The 15,379-nt window shown below is 34.2% G+C and overlaps 1 long non-coding RNA gene across 1 annotated transcript in view; it reads right to left on the minus strand.

The window, feature by feature from the left end:
• Positions 1-452: 452 nt before the first annotated feature.
• LOC131383558 (uncharacterized) overlaps positions 453-15,379 on the minus strand; it is a 174,314-nt gene continuing 159,387 nt past the window's right edge. The window contains exon 4 of the long non-coding RNA XR_009213720.1: positions 453-506. This is a non-coding gene — a long non-coding RNA (uncharacterized LOC131383558). The remainder of the gene's footprint in view (positions 507-15,379) is intronic.

Below are 15,379 nucleotides of genomic sequence, written 5' to 3' on the forward strand. Positions count from 1 at the left end.
GGACAGCTGATGTTTGCTTACTCATTCGAAAAGTATTATTGAGTATCTATATTAGGCACAGAAGTAAGCCCCAGGGACACAGAAAAAGTGGAGAGTTCTTGTAGCTTTATTTCATATACCTCAAAATATAGATATTACATGTGGATATCTACAATATCTATAAATACAGTATGAGTATACATATGTACATAGAATACATTATATTCTTATATGTATACACACACATACTTTTAATAATACATTGAAACCACACACACATGCTTAAAAATTGACAGGAAAAAATTATTTTGGGTAGTGGACATTTGTTATATTTTGACCTGTCATTTTCTACTTTTCTTCTCAATACTACCCCCAGTTCTTTTCACAGCCATTTCACTTCTGCCACAGTTATTGGTTTAGGGCTGAGCACATGACATAAATTGAGTCATCAGGAGGCAGACTCAAGACATCTGTTCCAGCATTGTAAAGAGAGATGCTCTCCCTTTCCTTTCATTCTTCATTTTAACCTGAAAATCAGAGACTGTGAGGTCTTGAATTGATGCTGCCATTTTGTAACCATCTGAGAATAAAGACACAGCAAGAGTAAAGAATAAAGCTATAAAATAAGAAGAAAGCCCTAGTAACATCATTTAAATTCTATGTAATCCTTTCTCAAGTGAGATTTTATCCTGAACTTTTCTGTTATGTGAGCCAGTAAGCATTCTCACTTTCTAAACTTAGATGTGGGCTTAGGTCATTTGTAATGAAAAGTCATCTGATTGATAGATATTGACTTTCCAATATCACACATAACAGTTTAAGCTATAAGGTAACTACATTTTTCTTTAAAACAAATAAGATTAGAGGACATGCAACTTATCTGGTTTGAACTTTAAAACATTCAGATAAGAAGTTGTGTTTTACACTTGCTTTTGTCCTGTAAATTTTTAGTTTCTTTCTTTACTATAAACTTCCTTCTGTGAATCTGGTGAATCATACTATTCCATAACGTATGTTGCCAAGAAGTTGTACCCTTTGTTCTTACATCACATGCCCTGTAAATGGTTTTTAACACAGCAGTTATTATTCTGCCAAGTTGAATAATTTTAGGCTTACCTCCATATCTTCTATACATTCCACAAATACTTACCAAGCAATAACTATAAAATGATATTGGCTATCCAAAGATAAATAGGAAAGGTTGCTATTTTCAAGGAGCTTCCAGGCTCTTTAGGAGATTATAAAGTGATATAAAAGGACAGCCAAGTACTGAATGGCACTTGCCATGTAGTTTTCATTCTCTCATGGTGCCACTCTTTCCATTATCTCCCACACCCAACCTATCAGCAAGTCCTAATGGCACTGTCCCTCAAATCTTTCTCAGTTCTGTAGCTCCATTCTTTAAAACTTTAGTCCAAGCCACCATTATTTCTCACTTCTACTATTGCAGTAGCCTCCTAACAAGTCTCCTTGTCTCAACTCTTGCCCACTTCACAATCCCCAATCTATTCTCCACATGACAGCCAATATAATCTTCTCAAAGTACAAATCAGATTCATCTATTCTGCTGCTTAAAACCATGCCATATATTTTCATTGCCTTTAGAAAAAAAATCTAAACATATTACCATGCCCTGCTGGCTCCACATGACCTGACCCCTACCTACCTCATCAACATCAGTTTCCATCATGCTCTACTTTATCCACCTCACTTCAGCCACACTAGCCTTCTTTTCACTCCTCAGAAAGGCCAAACCCATTGCCATCTTGGGTCCTTTGAACTTGCAGCTCTTCTGACTGTAATACTCTTCCTTTCTCATTATTTAGGTCTCACCTCTTCTGACAAGCCTTTTCAGACTATCTTAGCTAAAATGATACCCTGAACTACCACTCACCAAATTCTTATCCCATTGCCATGTTTCATTTTCTCTGCAGTGCTTATCACTATTTCAAATCAGATTGTTTACTTATTACTTATAATAATAAGCATTGGCCGTTCCCCACTAAAATGTAACTTTCAAGAAGTTGGGGACCATGTTTTTATTCATTGCTTTCTCTCCAGTGCTAAGAATGCCTGATACATGGTAGGCATTTGCTACATACGTATTGGCTAAGTGAATACAAGACTTGCTACTTGTAGAGATATGTCTAGCTCAAACTGGAAAACCAAGAAAACTGGGAAGAAATTTAGAATGATAAAATTTTGGATAGATGGGGGGAATGACTAAATAAATAGCATGTAGATTATATGAGTTAATGAGAAATTTGAAGAAAGTTCAATAATCTGAGGAATTAGTTCAAATCTGTTTTCTGTAACATCACTTACGAAGCAAACTGACAGCGAGACTACAAGATGTATCAATGATGAAGAGGAATAAATTAAATTGCAGGAGTGTTTAAAGTACTAATTCCAGGGTTGTTGTGAGCTTTGTGCTTATTTAACATCGTTTCTAATAACCTAATAAAGAAAATGCATCTTATATTTACGGAACTGTAGATAATCCCAAACTGAATCTTATTACAAGTATCAATAAAAACCAAATTCTCAATTAATATTCATTATGTCAAAAATCTAGGAGCTGGAAGCCATTATTCTTAGCAAACTAATGCAGGAACAAAAAACCAAATACCATATGTTCTTACTCTTAAGTGAGAGCTAAATAATGAGAACACATGGACACAGAGAGGGGAACAACACACACTGGGGCCTGTGAGGGGGTGGAAGGTGGGAGGAGGGAGAGAAGCAGGAAATATAAATAATGGGTACTAGGTTTAATAATTGGGTGATGAAATAATCTGTACAACCAATCCCCATGAAACACATTTACCTATGTAACAAACTTGCACATCTTGCGCATGTACCCCTGAACCTAAAACAAAAGTTAAAAAATAAAAAATTTTAAAAATCTAAGTCTATTAAAACTTGAAAATTGATTTGAATTCTTTTTAAAATACAAACATTCACATACAATTCAGCTGGCTAGAATCATTAATCAAATGAAAGCTGAGACACTTAAAGGGACTAGTGGCAAATACAAGGCACTATTGCCTAGACACCATTTGATAATTCAGAATAGGTTTGTTTGTTTAAGTTTCCTGAATAGATGGAACATTTATTGAGTGTCTATTAGGTTCCATGAACTTTATCTTTGTTTCATTTTGTCTTCAATTTAACTCCTAAAGGGTTTATTATCTACATTTTACATATGAGAAAACTGGTGGAGGTGAGAGTCAAACCTTTATCTACCAAATTCCAAAGTTCTTTTTATCATTAACATTTCCCTGCTGCAAGCTCTGAGATACACAGAATTACACAAGGCTAACCAAAAAATACTATTCCATTTCACCTATGACTAAGCAACACATTAGGCAAAAGCTATTAGAAAATAAACAAAAGTAAAGAAAGTTTAAACAAGATTCCTAAAATGAACAATAAAACAAACAACAAAGGCAGCATGTATTTTTTTCTAGACCATAGCTAAAAAAGCAATAGGATGAGAAATGCCCCAAAATCCCAACCTACAATAAGAAGAGAATATTTGTGAACTGAAATTAAGATTAATTCATAACAAATAGCACAAACAAACAGCATGTCAATGAACTTGAAAGGGTAACTTTCATCCATTGTAACCTTTAAAAGCAGATTGGTGAGTGACTGAATGAATGAACAAACCAACGAATAAATAAATGAACAAAGACACTTTAGTCTATGTTGCTGGGAACAACCTTGAGCTGGTAGGCCAGGGGCTAGAAGCAAAAATTTAGAAATGATTTTTGGATCATCATATTCTTTTACCTGTGCCAAGAATCTCATGTTTCTGAAGTGATTCTGTGTCACCTTTTTGGCAAAGTAAATGAGGTTTTAATTGGTTCCCTTTCTTGAATTGGAAGATAGACCCAAGATTCACTATCAATAGGAACTTCACTGCTATTTTATGTAAACTTTGGCATTACACCTATAGTATTTTCAACCTTCACATTTTTAATTTTTGTCAGGCAATACCATAACAAGATCCCCTGTGTCAATGTACTACCAGAAGGAAAAAAAAACTGAAATAAAAGAAGCATCCATATAAAGTAAACAAGTTAGAAAAGCTCATTTTTCATTCGTTAACTAGCCTCCACACGGCTGTTGGCTGTGACAACAAATGATTTAATGAGTCTAATTTAAAATGGTCTTGTCTGTTTAAGATAGATGTCTTAGAAAATGCTTTCTAAAATCTCACAGCTATAGCAAAGGCTGCTTCAGTGTACCCTGAGAAAAATCGGCGCTGCTCTTCCACTTTTTTTCTAAATTTCTGGTAGGCCAGATATTAAGCTAGTAGCAGCAAGAACTATAAGATTCCCATTGTACCTGGGAACGTTTCCTAATAGTAATGGTAAATAAAATGTTTCAGATATACTAGCTCAAGAAACCATAAGTATTTATCAACTGTGTAGAAAAGTGATTAGTCAACAAGACCCTTTCTGAATTCTGTGATCATCTTCTCTTGTCAATCACTTAAATGGCCCTTCAGAGTGATGCTTTGTCAGAAAAGGATGTTGATAAGGGACATGATGTATACTGGGCAATGGCAAAGAAAGGGCCACATCTCCAGGGGTGAACACTATCTAGGTTGTGGCATTTGATTTTAGAAAGCTTGTAAATGTATTAGATTGAAGAGATGAAACCTTCCAAAATCCATTTCCCAAGTTCACAAACACACGTCTTCTTCCCCATGTAAAATCTTAGGTAGATTTTAAAAGTGATGAGCAGGTACGAAGTGTTATCTCTGAATTCACATGGTGCTTCCCTTTGTATAAACAAAAATTGCATCTTTTTGATCATTCTTTGGTGACAGATAAAACACATTATACAGCTTCTGAGAGGGTCAGGTAGATTCGATTTTGTTGAATGACCTGCCTCAGCTCGAAACTGGGTATCTTGTTTTGTTCTTGCAACATGAAGAAGTCTAAATTTGATCAGTCTAAATATGTACCCTTACTTTTTTGAATATCCAGATGTGGTGATTATCCAGAATTAACAAAAATCAGATTAAGTAAAGTAACTTCTATAATATTTAAATTTACTAAAAGTGTTGTAGAAAACCAGAAGCAAGAAACTTGAGCACCAATACTAAAGGATGTATGCACTAAATAAAAGCCTAGAAACCCGAAGAGCAGATGTGACTCAGAGCCGTCCTCACCATAAAATTATTCAAGAAGTCAAAGAAACGAGGAAAAACAGTGTCAAAATATTTTCACGTTAAAAAAGTAATTAGCATATACTGCATAAATTCAAGAAATGTAGACAAACAGACAGAGTCATAATACAAATACCTTTGCAAGCCAAGTTTCAGTTTAGATAAATATAGTTTCTGCAAGTAGAAAAATTTAAGCTATTTCTCACAGCTATACATGTGCGCTTTCCCTGACTTTTGTAGCAATCTCAAAGAAACCAACAGGGAAGGGAGTGGGTGGAACAAATGCTACCGAGAAGACTGAGTAAATTGCCAACTGTCTAGTCTGCACAGGTCATTAACCTCATCACACTGAGCTTTTGTTCGTGGTCCAAATCTCAGACTTGGACCTGCAGGCTGAGCATTGTAGCAGGCTATTGTTTTCATGGAACTTTGTAGAAAACAAATTTCAAAATGTCAAATGCCGCATGCTATTTTCACACTCCACACTTGCCTCCTGAGTCTTAGATAATTAAAAGAAAAGTATAAAATGTACTCCACTGAAAAAAAGTGAATGTTTTTGTTTGGGTAACCATAACAACTTCTTCAGTCAAATTATTTATGTAATGCATAACCCCCAAAATGTTTTTATCATGTGTGAGATGTAAATATGATCAGAGGTGTAATACTGATTTGCATCCATTTATTGTAATACAAATATATCATTAATAACGGTTACTTTCTAAGTTTCATAACAGATACGTTTGTCCTCCCTAATGTGAGTGGGCATCAGCCAATCAGGCCCTTTGGCAACTGGTAATTTCAAGTGATGTTATTTTGATTGTCACTTTATTTCCTTGGTATGCAATCTCCATTTTAATCTCCTTCTGCTCTTCTGTCATCTCTCTGATTTCTTGTTTTATTCAATTACAGTTTACTAAATTTCACAGCATGAATTGCTTATAAAAATATTTTTTCTATTCCTTTGGTTTTTGTTTCTTCAAAGTTGGGTTTTGTCTTTTGTACTCTAAATTAAAAAAAAAAACAAAAACACTTTTAGGTTTTGTAGATAGCTGTGCCAAGCCATTTCTTTCATTTGCTCATTATTGAGTGGCTTTATCCCAATTTTCTAATTTTATCTATTTATTCTGATACAGTGTTTGTGACTTTCTGATTCCTTCGTTTAGTATCAGAAATCACTTTGCCTTCTCTTACAAATTGTCTATAGTATGAGGGCTCAGTGTTTTATGTTCTGTGCACATTTTCTGTAACCTCAGGGCATGACAGAAAGGGTGAGGTAAAAAAATCTCAGTTGACATAATGAACTAATCTGCAGTCTTGTCTATAATCCCTGAGTTCTGCTTTTCTAAAATTTGTTAAATGCCCTGAACCAGAGCTAAATTCATAGAACTGTGGGAAAATGTGCCATTTCCTTGGGGAATATTCTTAGACTTCAGGTTGGTCCTTAAAATCAATATTAGGTTGCTGCTCTCCAATATTCACTCTCTTTTTCTATAGTAATAGAACCTCTGATATTTAGCTTTGCTCACTGCTGATCAGGATAAATCCACATTTTACATTTTGTAGACTATATTTCTACATACAACTCCTCTGTAATTAAGTCTAGTCATCAAGTTCTGGCCGATGAGATGCAAAGAAAGAGGTGAAAGCTTTCAGGAACCTTCCTTAAGAGACAGCATGCTTATCCTTTCTTCCAAACCACTGCTTGAAATATGAATGTTACCTTCTTATACATGTGATCAAGACAATAAATGATGGAGCACCAAGAAAAAAGAAGTATTTGGTCACCCAAATGCACCATACCATACCAACCCAGGGTCACCTATATTTATGTAAGAAATAAATATATGCATACCTTGTTTAGCAACTAGTTAGAATTTTCTGTCATTTGTAGCCTAATTTTGACCTAAATAATACAACACCTTTCAGAGAAAGGCAGCACTTATTGATTTTTTAGGGTAAATGTCAAGCAATTAGTTTGAGAAAGAAAAATATATGCTTCTAATTTTATTCTCTCTAGATTTAGAAGAATGGATAAGTTGCTTTTTATGGATGAGTAAAGAAACTGTCCTCTTGAGATGGAATCTTCTCCTGGTGCAGATGCTGTGAACATTGTTGAAAAAACAACAAAAGACTTAAATATTACATAAACTTAGTTGATAAAGTGGTGGCATAGTTTGAGAGGATTGATTTCCATTCTGAAACATCTACTGTGAAAATGCTATCAAGCAGCATTACATGCTACAGAGAAATCTTTTGTAAAAGAGTTAATCAGTGCAGCAAACTTCATTGTTGACTATTATTAAAAATTGCCACAGCTACCCCAACCTTCAGCAACCACCACCCTGATCAATCAGCAGTTATCAGCATCAAGACCCTCCACCAGCAAAAAAATGATGACTCGCTAAAGGTTCAGATGATCATTAGCATTTTTAGCAATAAAAATTTTTATTAAGGGATGTACATTTTCTTTTAGAAATAATGCTACTGCACACTTAAATGCTACAGTATGGTATAAACATACTTTTCATATGCACTGGCAATAAAAAGTGCATATAATGACTCACTTGATTGCAATATTCATTTTATTTTGGGGGTCTGAACCAAACCCACCATATTATCAAGGTACTCATATATCTGTATATCTATACATATATCCTACTGGTTCTATTTCTCTGGAAAGCCCTGACCAATTGTAGTCTCCAAATACTTCTCCCCACATTCAAAGAGCAGGAGAATTCCGTTGAGTAAATGAAGATTTATAATTTCCAGGAAAGTCTTGAGTATTGATAGACAAATTTTAGGACTTAGTAACAAAATTGATTATAGTGTCTTACATGATGAGGTCGCATTTGAGCCAAGACTTAGAGTCAGCTCTGTCTGTCATATAGAGTTACGTGGCATTCCGTACAATATTTGTATTCACTGATTTACATGGGAGGTGGCTTGCAATATGGTGAGAGGAACTCAGATTTTCATACATAGACATATTTTTTGGACTAGATTGGGAGACGGAAAAAGTAAATTTGCCAGATGGCACAAAAAGGTGGCAAAGCCCCTGAAAAAGAATTCATACCAAGCAAAGAAGGAGTCTAGAATGGCAATTTTACAACAGGATTTGAGGGTTGCATGATAGCAAAGATATAGTGAGGTGGCAAATATCTGTGCTACCCAGAGGCCAGCATGAAATCTCATCCCAGTGTGGCTACCTAGTGACAATGTATACCCCAAAGAGACAAAACATCATAGGTAGAAACAGAAAGTGACTCCTTCCTAAATAGCTTAATATTTTAGGGCCCAAACAATCCCAAACCACACAACTAAACATTAGATATATAATATATATATAAATATATATACATTTATATATAAACAAATAAAAAATATAAATATATAAACATATATACATATATACATATATAAAATATATATAAACATATATATATACACATATAAAATATATATAATATATATTATATACATATACACATATATAAAATATATATAATATATATTATATACATATATACATATATAAAAATATAAATATATTATATACATATATACATATATAAAAATATATAAATATATTATATACATATATACATATATAAAATATATTATATACATATATTATATATTATATACATATATTGTATACATGTATAAAACATTATATACATATGTACATATAAATATATATTATGTACATATATTTATGTATACATATATACATAAATATATTTATATATGTACATAATATATTATACATATACATATATATGAATTATATGTGTATATCTTTTGCCCTCACAGACTATTGCCAAATTTTATAGCACTATGAAGTTTAAGAGCATTTAGAAACTGAAGAGGCTGAGGAACTGTACCAGAAATGCAAATGAAATGACATAGTAGAAACCTCCATTAATTTATAAACTTTTGTAAGAAACTCTTCATTATTTTCAAAAACATTTGTGGGACAGTGAAATCTTTAAAGGTATTAAAATTCCTATATGGGATTAGAATAGAAAAGCTGAAGTATTAATATGAACTGACCCCATTCACACCTGTAGATTGGTACAATTTTAAAATGTTTGGGTGATATGTGCTGCTTCTGGATCTTTCACAGGGGTGTCCTAGAAACAAATCCTGCACATAAATAATTAGGGTTTATTGTTCTAATCCAGTTTATACAACTTTTTCTTTTAGAGAAGAATATGGGAGACTAAAGTCCAAGAAGAATTGCACTTCATGTCTCAATCCAGTTTATTTACTATTCTTATAAACAACATTGTAATTAAAATGGAACAAATATTCACAATTCAGGAAGCTTCTTTTCAAATTTAACTTCTACCATACATAGGTATATCCCTGGGCCTTTTAAGAAGCTAATAGTCATATAGTAAAAGCTTTTCAGAAAACTTTTCTCTCTTTTTTCTCATCTGAGTCCACTGCTTTCTGCTTGCCATTGGCAATGGCAATGCTTCTGTTGACTTTGCTTTCTTCAATTGACTTTACTTCTTACTGTTAGTATACAATAGCAAAACATGAAGGAAGTAAGTTTTTCAAAGGAAAGGATGAACAAGGACATTATGTCCTTTTCCCCTTCAGTCTTTAAGTCCCAAAATGCCGAATTTGATTTAGTTTTGCTGATTGACGCTGGGCATTCCATAAGTATTTTTTGGACACCTATCTAGCACTGAGCTAGGTTCTGTCTAGCACTGGGCTATGTTTTAGGGACTCAGTGGTAAACCAGACAGACTGAGTACCTGCTTTTATGGAGCTTGCAAACTGATGAAAGATACAGATACATAAGAAAGATCCACAGACAACTACAATACAATATGCAGGAGAGGCAGCAACACATAGTGAGGAAGAGCATGGGCCAGAGCCAGACTGCTTTTGTTTTAAACTTTGCCTCTGCTGATTATTATCTTTTTAGTTTGTTTTATGGATAAGTAGTGAACATAAAAGCATTCATTAAGTGCTAAATAATTCTCAGCTACCATCATTAGCCGTTTACCTTCTCTGATACTGTCTGTTTTTATATTGCCGTATGTGTATGCTGTCTGTCCCGCATACTATTGTAATTGTTATTATTATAATTATTTATTACAATGACTACCACCCCAAAATCTCCTGTTCTAGCAGCACACATTCATTTTTGTGGAACTTTCTTTTTAAGCTTTTTCTTAGAATTCTGAGCCAGAGAGATTCTCTGAAAATGTTACAAGAAAGCTATTGCTTGGTAATCTGAAGGAGTGAAATGTTGTGGTTGCTCTTGTTTCTTCTAAATTTTAGTCAATGTAATCATTACCCATTCTCCCAGACACAGCCCCTCCTCTCCCTGTTTTCCTATCAGGGGTCCTTTGTACCTTCTGAGAGATTTAATGACAAATCCTTTGCTACTCTTAACAAGTTCAATGATAGTATTGCCAGAGGGTGACCATCATTAGTGTCTCATCAAACTCAGTGTGCATTATATAATCTTTGAACTTGTGTGTCAACAAAATCAACAAACTATAAATATTTAGAGATGACACAATAGATCCATCCCTGGCATTAATGCATTTTCTACATAACACCAAGATCTTGCTTTATCTATTCCCTTATTTTAAAATAAAGTTAATGTTTTTATTTCAATTCCTGCTAGTGCATATCCCTGATGTGGAAAATCAACCAACAAGAAAAAATTATTATGCTGACTCTTTCTTCCTGTTTTGCAGTTTTACTATGCCCAAACAGAAATCCTGATGGGAAAGGAAAATGCCTTGCTGTATCTATAATTTATCAACATGAAAACATTAGGGTTTTAATCATAAAATTCAAGAGGTCAGTGTTATCTCCACAACTGTGCTCTGAAGATTCTCTAATAGGAAGAAATGCATTTCCTAAGCATAAAACTGTAATTACTAAAGTTGATGGGGGGAGATGATATGCAAATATATAAAACATTCCATGAGGATATGCATATAATCTGTAGAAATCGGGAGAGTGATTATAGGGCATGGGCAGAGACGGAGGGGTAACGAGGTAGGTGGCAACCCCAAAATGTCTGCATAAGAGAGAATCGGGGCAGCAAATAGGTTGGAAGGGTGAGGCTGGAGGACTGGTCTGTTAGCTGCAATTGAATAGCAGGACATGACTTCACTTAGATTGAATTTAATTTGAGGCAGTTTTGGAGAGGCCTTAGGGAGACTATGGGAGGGCTAAACCTTATAAATCCCTTTTTGATGCTAGTACTAGAGAGGAGTGGAAAAAGTGATAAAAACAGAAACATGATTTACATCAGGATATGTCGAACATTCAGTAGCTGTGATGGAGCAGATGATAAAGTCAACAGATATATAACTGCCATTGCCTACACTGAATTACTCTGCCTTAGGTAATAGATCTTTACCTCTAAAGGTAACAAAATGTTACATCTATTCCACCCTCTGTTCTTATCCTGTGCTTTTTTCTAGGTAATGCTCTTTAAGAACATTCAAGTAACCATAATAGTTCAACAAATATTTTCTGAACACATCTACATATTCTCATATCACAAAAATCCCATTCAAACATTTATCATTGTAAGAGTTGGCTTGTTACACACCCACATCTTCTTCTTTAGGTTGCAAACTTTACAAAAACAGAAACCATTTCTAACTTAGCATCATTAGTAATAATAATAGTAACTAACATTAATTCATTACTTATTTTCTGTAAAGCATTAGGCATTACTTCATTTAATCTCCTTAAAAGTATAATACATAAAACATCACCTATGTTTTGATAAATCAAAATATCTTTACGGAAGACTTTTAAAAGAGGGATAGAATTTAAATAAAAATGTGAGACAGTGAGAAGGAGCTCTCTAGATCATGATGACAGCGTAAAAGGCACAGAGGTGGAAAAGTTTAAGAATGGTTCATAGAACAGTCAGTAATCTAGCTTGATTGGAAATACAAATTACCCTGGCCTGATCACCATATATTATACATTTCAAAACATCACTATGTATTCCATGAATATGTACAATTATTATTTGTCAATTAAAAAAAAGAAAGGATTGGAATCTTAAAAAGGAAGTTTGTGACAATATTTTGGAGAAATATATTGTATAGTAGACATGCTTATTTTCCATAGAATATTGCCTGATAAACTCCAACTGAACTTTGAGGAGTAAAAAAAATGGTTTAGGTAATGGGAGTTAAAGAATAAGACAGTTCAGGTAACTAAGTTCTACAGTTTTAAAAAGGTTTGTTTTTGAAGCAAAGAAGAGTAGTAACTGATCAATATCCACTGTCGAGATCCCTTCTATTATTTTATATTAACTCCATGAGAGAAAATTCGATGCTGTCTTTCTCACTGCTGTGTTCATGACTGTGAATAAGGCAACACCTAGAACAGTGCCTTCCACATGGAAGTACTCAATAATAATATGTTGAATGAATAAGTGGATGGATAGTTCAATGTTTCTATCAATTTCTGCAACAAAATTCATATTTGTTTGGTAAGAATGATATTTTAAACCCCTCATGTGGGGACTATTAAGAGGGCAATATTACTACAAGGGGTGTTCTTAAAATTTTTGGAAACATTTCTAGTTATCATAATGAATAGAAGACACTAATGATATTTAATGTGCAGGGAGACAAAAGATGCCTGGAACAATCTTGTATAATACAGAATTGGCCCACATGCCAGGACTTCTGAGTATCACACCAAATATGCATGCAGGCAAAGTACCTGTTTATAATTACCTGAGTCTTGTACCTAATCTCATTGTATAAATACATGCAAACAAGTTATGCAATATTTTATTACAATTTGAGGGAGCTTGGAAGTAGATCTTTCCCCAGGTGGGAAGCTGATGAAAACTCATCCCTGGCTGAAACCTTCAATACAGCTGTATTAGTGTGTTCTTCCATTGCTAGAAAGGAATACCTGAGACTAGGTAATTTATAAAGAAAAGAGGTTTAATTGGCTCACAGTTCCACAGGCTATACAGAAAGCGTAATGGCTTCTGCTTGGCTTCTGGGAAGGCCTCAGGAAATTTACAATCACGGCATGAAGGGTGAGCAAGGCACCCTTGTTTGTGGTAATTTATTATGCAGCAGTAGAAAACTAATAAAAGTAGGTTAAATAATTTGCCTTGGGTTGTGTAACTAGTGTGATGATTATAAAAAGATGAAACAAGTCTGTGTCCATTGCCAATATATTTTTTAATTATCAGAAACTTCAAGATTGGGAGAGTGAGGTTAAGATAACTCATGCTGAATAAGTTCAGCATACTAATTACATTAAAAGAGGAGTCTATATGCCAAGAGTGGGATGGGACACATGGTTCTTGTGGCCCAGAAAAGTGGTCTAGGCCACTTTTTCAAGACACAGCTTTAGGGTTTCATATTATAACCATATACAAAGCCACAAGCATGAATAAAATCACTCAGAGTAGTAAAACCGTGAAGAAGATGGAAGATGAAGATTTAAGGGGTAAATAGGAGTAAAATTAGAGGAGAATGAGAGGAAATACTCACAGTGTGAAGTGGAAAACTGCAAAAATAGTATCTTGGAATCCAAAGGAAGATGGATTTTCTAAAAATAGGTCAAGTCAGGATTCAATGCCACAGAGGCAGCAAATAGGATAGGGTAGCAAGAGTCTTATTATATTTAACTATTAGCAAACACTTGGTAAAACAACTTGACTGAAGGCATGTGGCTTGACAAGCTGGTCCTAGAAATCTTCACAGACCTTCGATCAGCATACTAAATAAAATAGGGTATAGAACGATACCATGTGCATTACTATGGCACTTCATACGGATTAACACAGACCAATTCATTTCAATGTAGTTGAAAACATTTATTTATTCATCATTTATAAGTCAAACAGACTATCAGACTACAGTTATGCAGGTTCACTTAACTCACACCTCACTCTACTCACATTTCTCCAGCTTAGTGACAATATGGACCCACTTTATCAAATTCTTTGCTGAACTCAAGGTATGTGTACATATTTCCACTGATCAGTAACTCTGCAGCCAGCCTCCCATGTGGATTCCAAGAATCTGCCGAAGTTTTAACTTTTCATATATAATCCTAATTACTTCTTACACCCAAGTATAGCTATGTTACAAGGAATTTAGCACGATTATCTGGGTTGGAAAATTAGGTTCATCGTGTTAACTCCATGGCAGTCTCTATTTTTTCCTTCTCTCAGATATGTGCCCTGCTTTCTAAAAATCTGAAGAAAACTAGTTTTAACAGCAATAAAAGTTTATAATCAATTCTAACCATGCTTTTTCTGCTTGCATATATTTTTCCAAGCTGATTAAACAAATTGCAATACCCAAAGAGAATTATACAAGATAATGTCTACCTCTGAGATCCATTCACTCTCCCTTAAAATTATTTACTACTCTTCAAAATTATCACATTACTCACTATGAAAAAGGGAATGGGTAAACATCTGAACACCATTGGGTTATTGGGTAATCATTCCATGATGGAATTCTTCACACTTACACAATACTTACACACTTAAATAAATTTGTATGCCTTTTCTACTATTAATACGTCAATTGTTAGTTCACTTGCAAAGAACCTTTAGAGGGTGACGGGAAAGCTTTCCCTTGGCCCCTACATTGTGTTTCATGTTGTTTACTTAAAGGCTGAAGAACGATGGAGTCATCTTCCCTCTCCCCAGTGCCTGATTCCAATATAACAGCTGATTTTGTTGATCCTAACAGCAAAATAGAACTAGACTCTGTACTTTTTATCCCTACTGACACCACACTAGTATGACCTATCACAATCTTTTGCTTAGATTATTGTAGTTGTTTTCTATCCACTCTCTCTGCCTCCAGTACAGTCCCCTCTAATACCTTCTTCATACAATTCCCAGGGTTATGTCCTTTTCTTACAAAAATTCTTCAATATTTTCTGTTGCTCTTAGCAAAAATAAATAAATCTACATCTTCATGAGAACTTCTCTCATTGACCTTTTCTTAATTTCCATTCCTTCACCCAGTCAACTGTATTTTTTCTATTATAGTGTTTCATTTTCTTCATAGCACTTATCCTTGTTTGGAATTGTTACTCTGTCACTTTAATTACTTGTTGATAATTTGTCTTCACTAATATAAGAGCTCAATGAAGATAAAGACTATATATTTTTGTTCACCATAGTATCCCTAGTACCATTCACAGTGCATAACACATAGTAGGTATACA

This window comes from Hylobates moloch, unplaced genomic scaffold (assembly GCF_009828535.3).
Source record: "Hylobates moloch isolate HMO894 unplaced genomic scaffold, HMol_V3 SCAFFOLD_5, whole genome shotgun sequence".
Taxonomy (NCBI): domain Eukaryota; kingdom Metazoa; phylum Chordata; class Mammalia; order Primates; family Hylobatidae; genus Hylobates; species Hylobates moloch.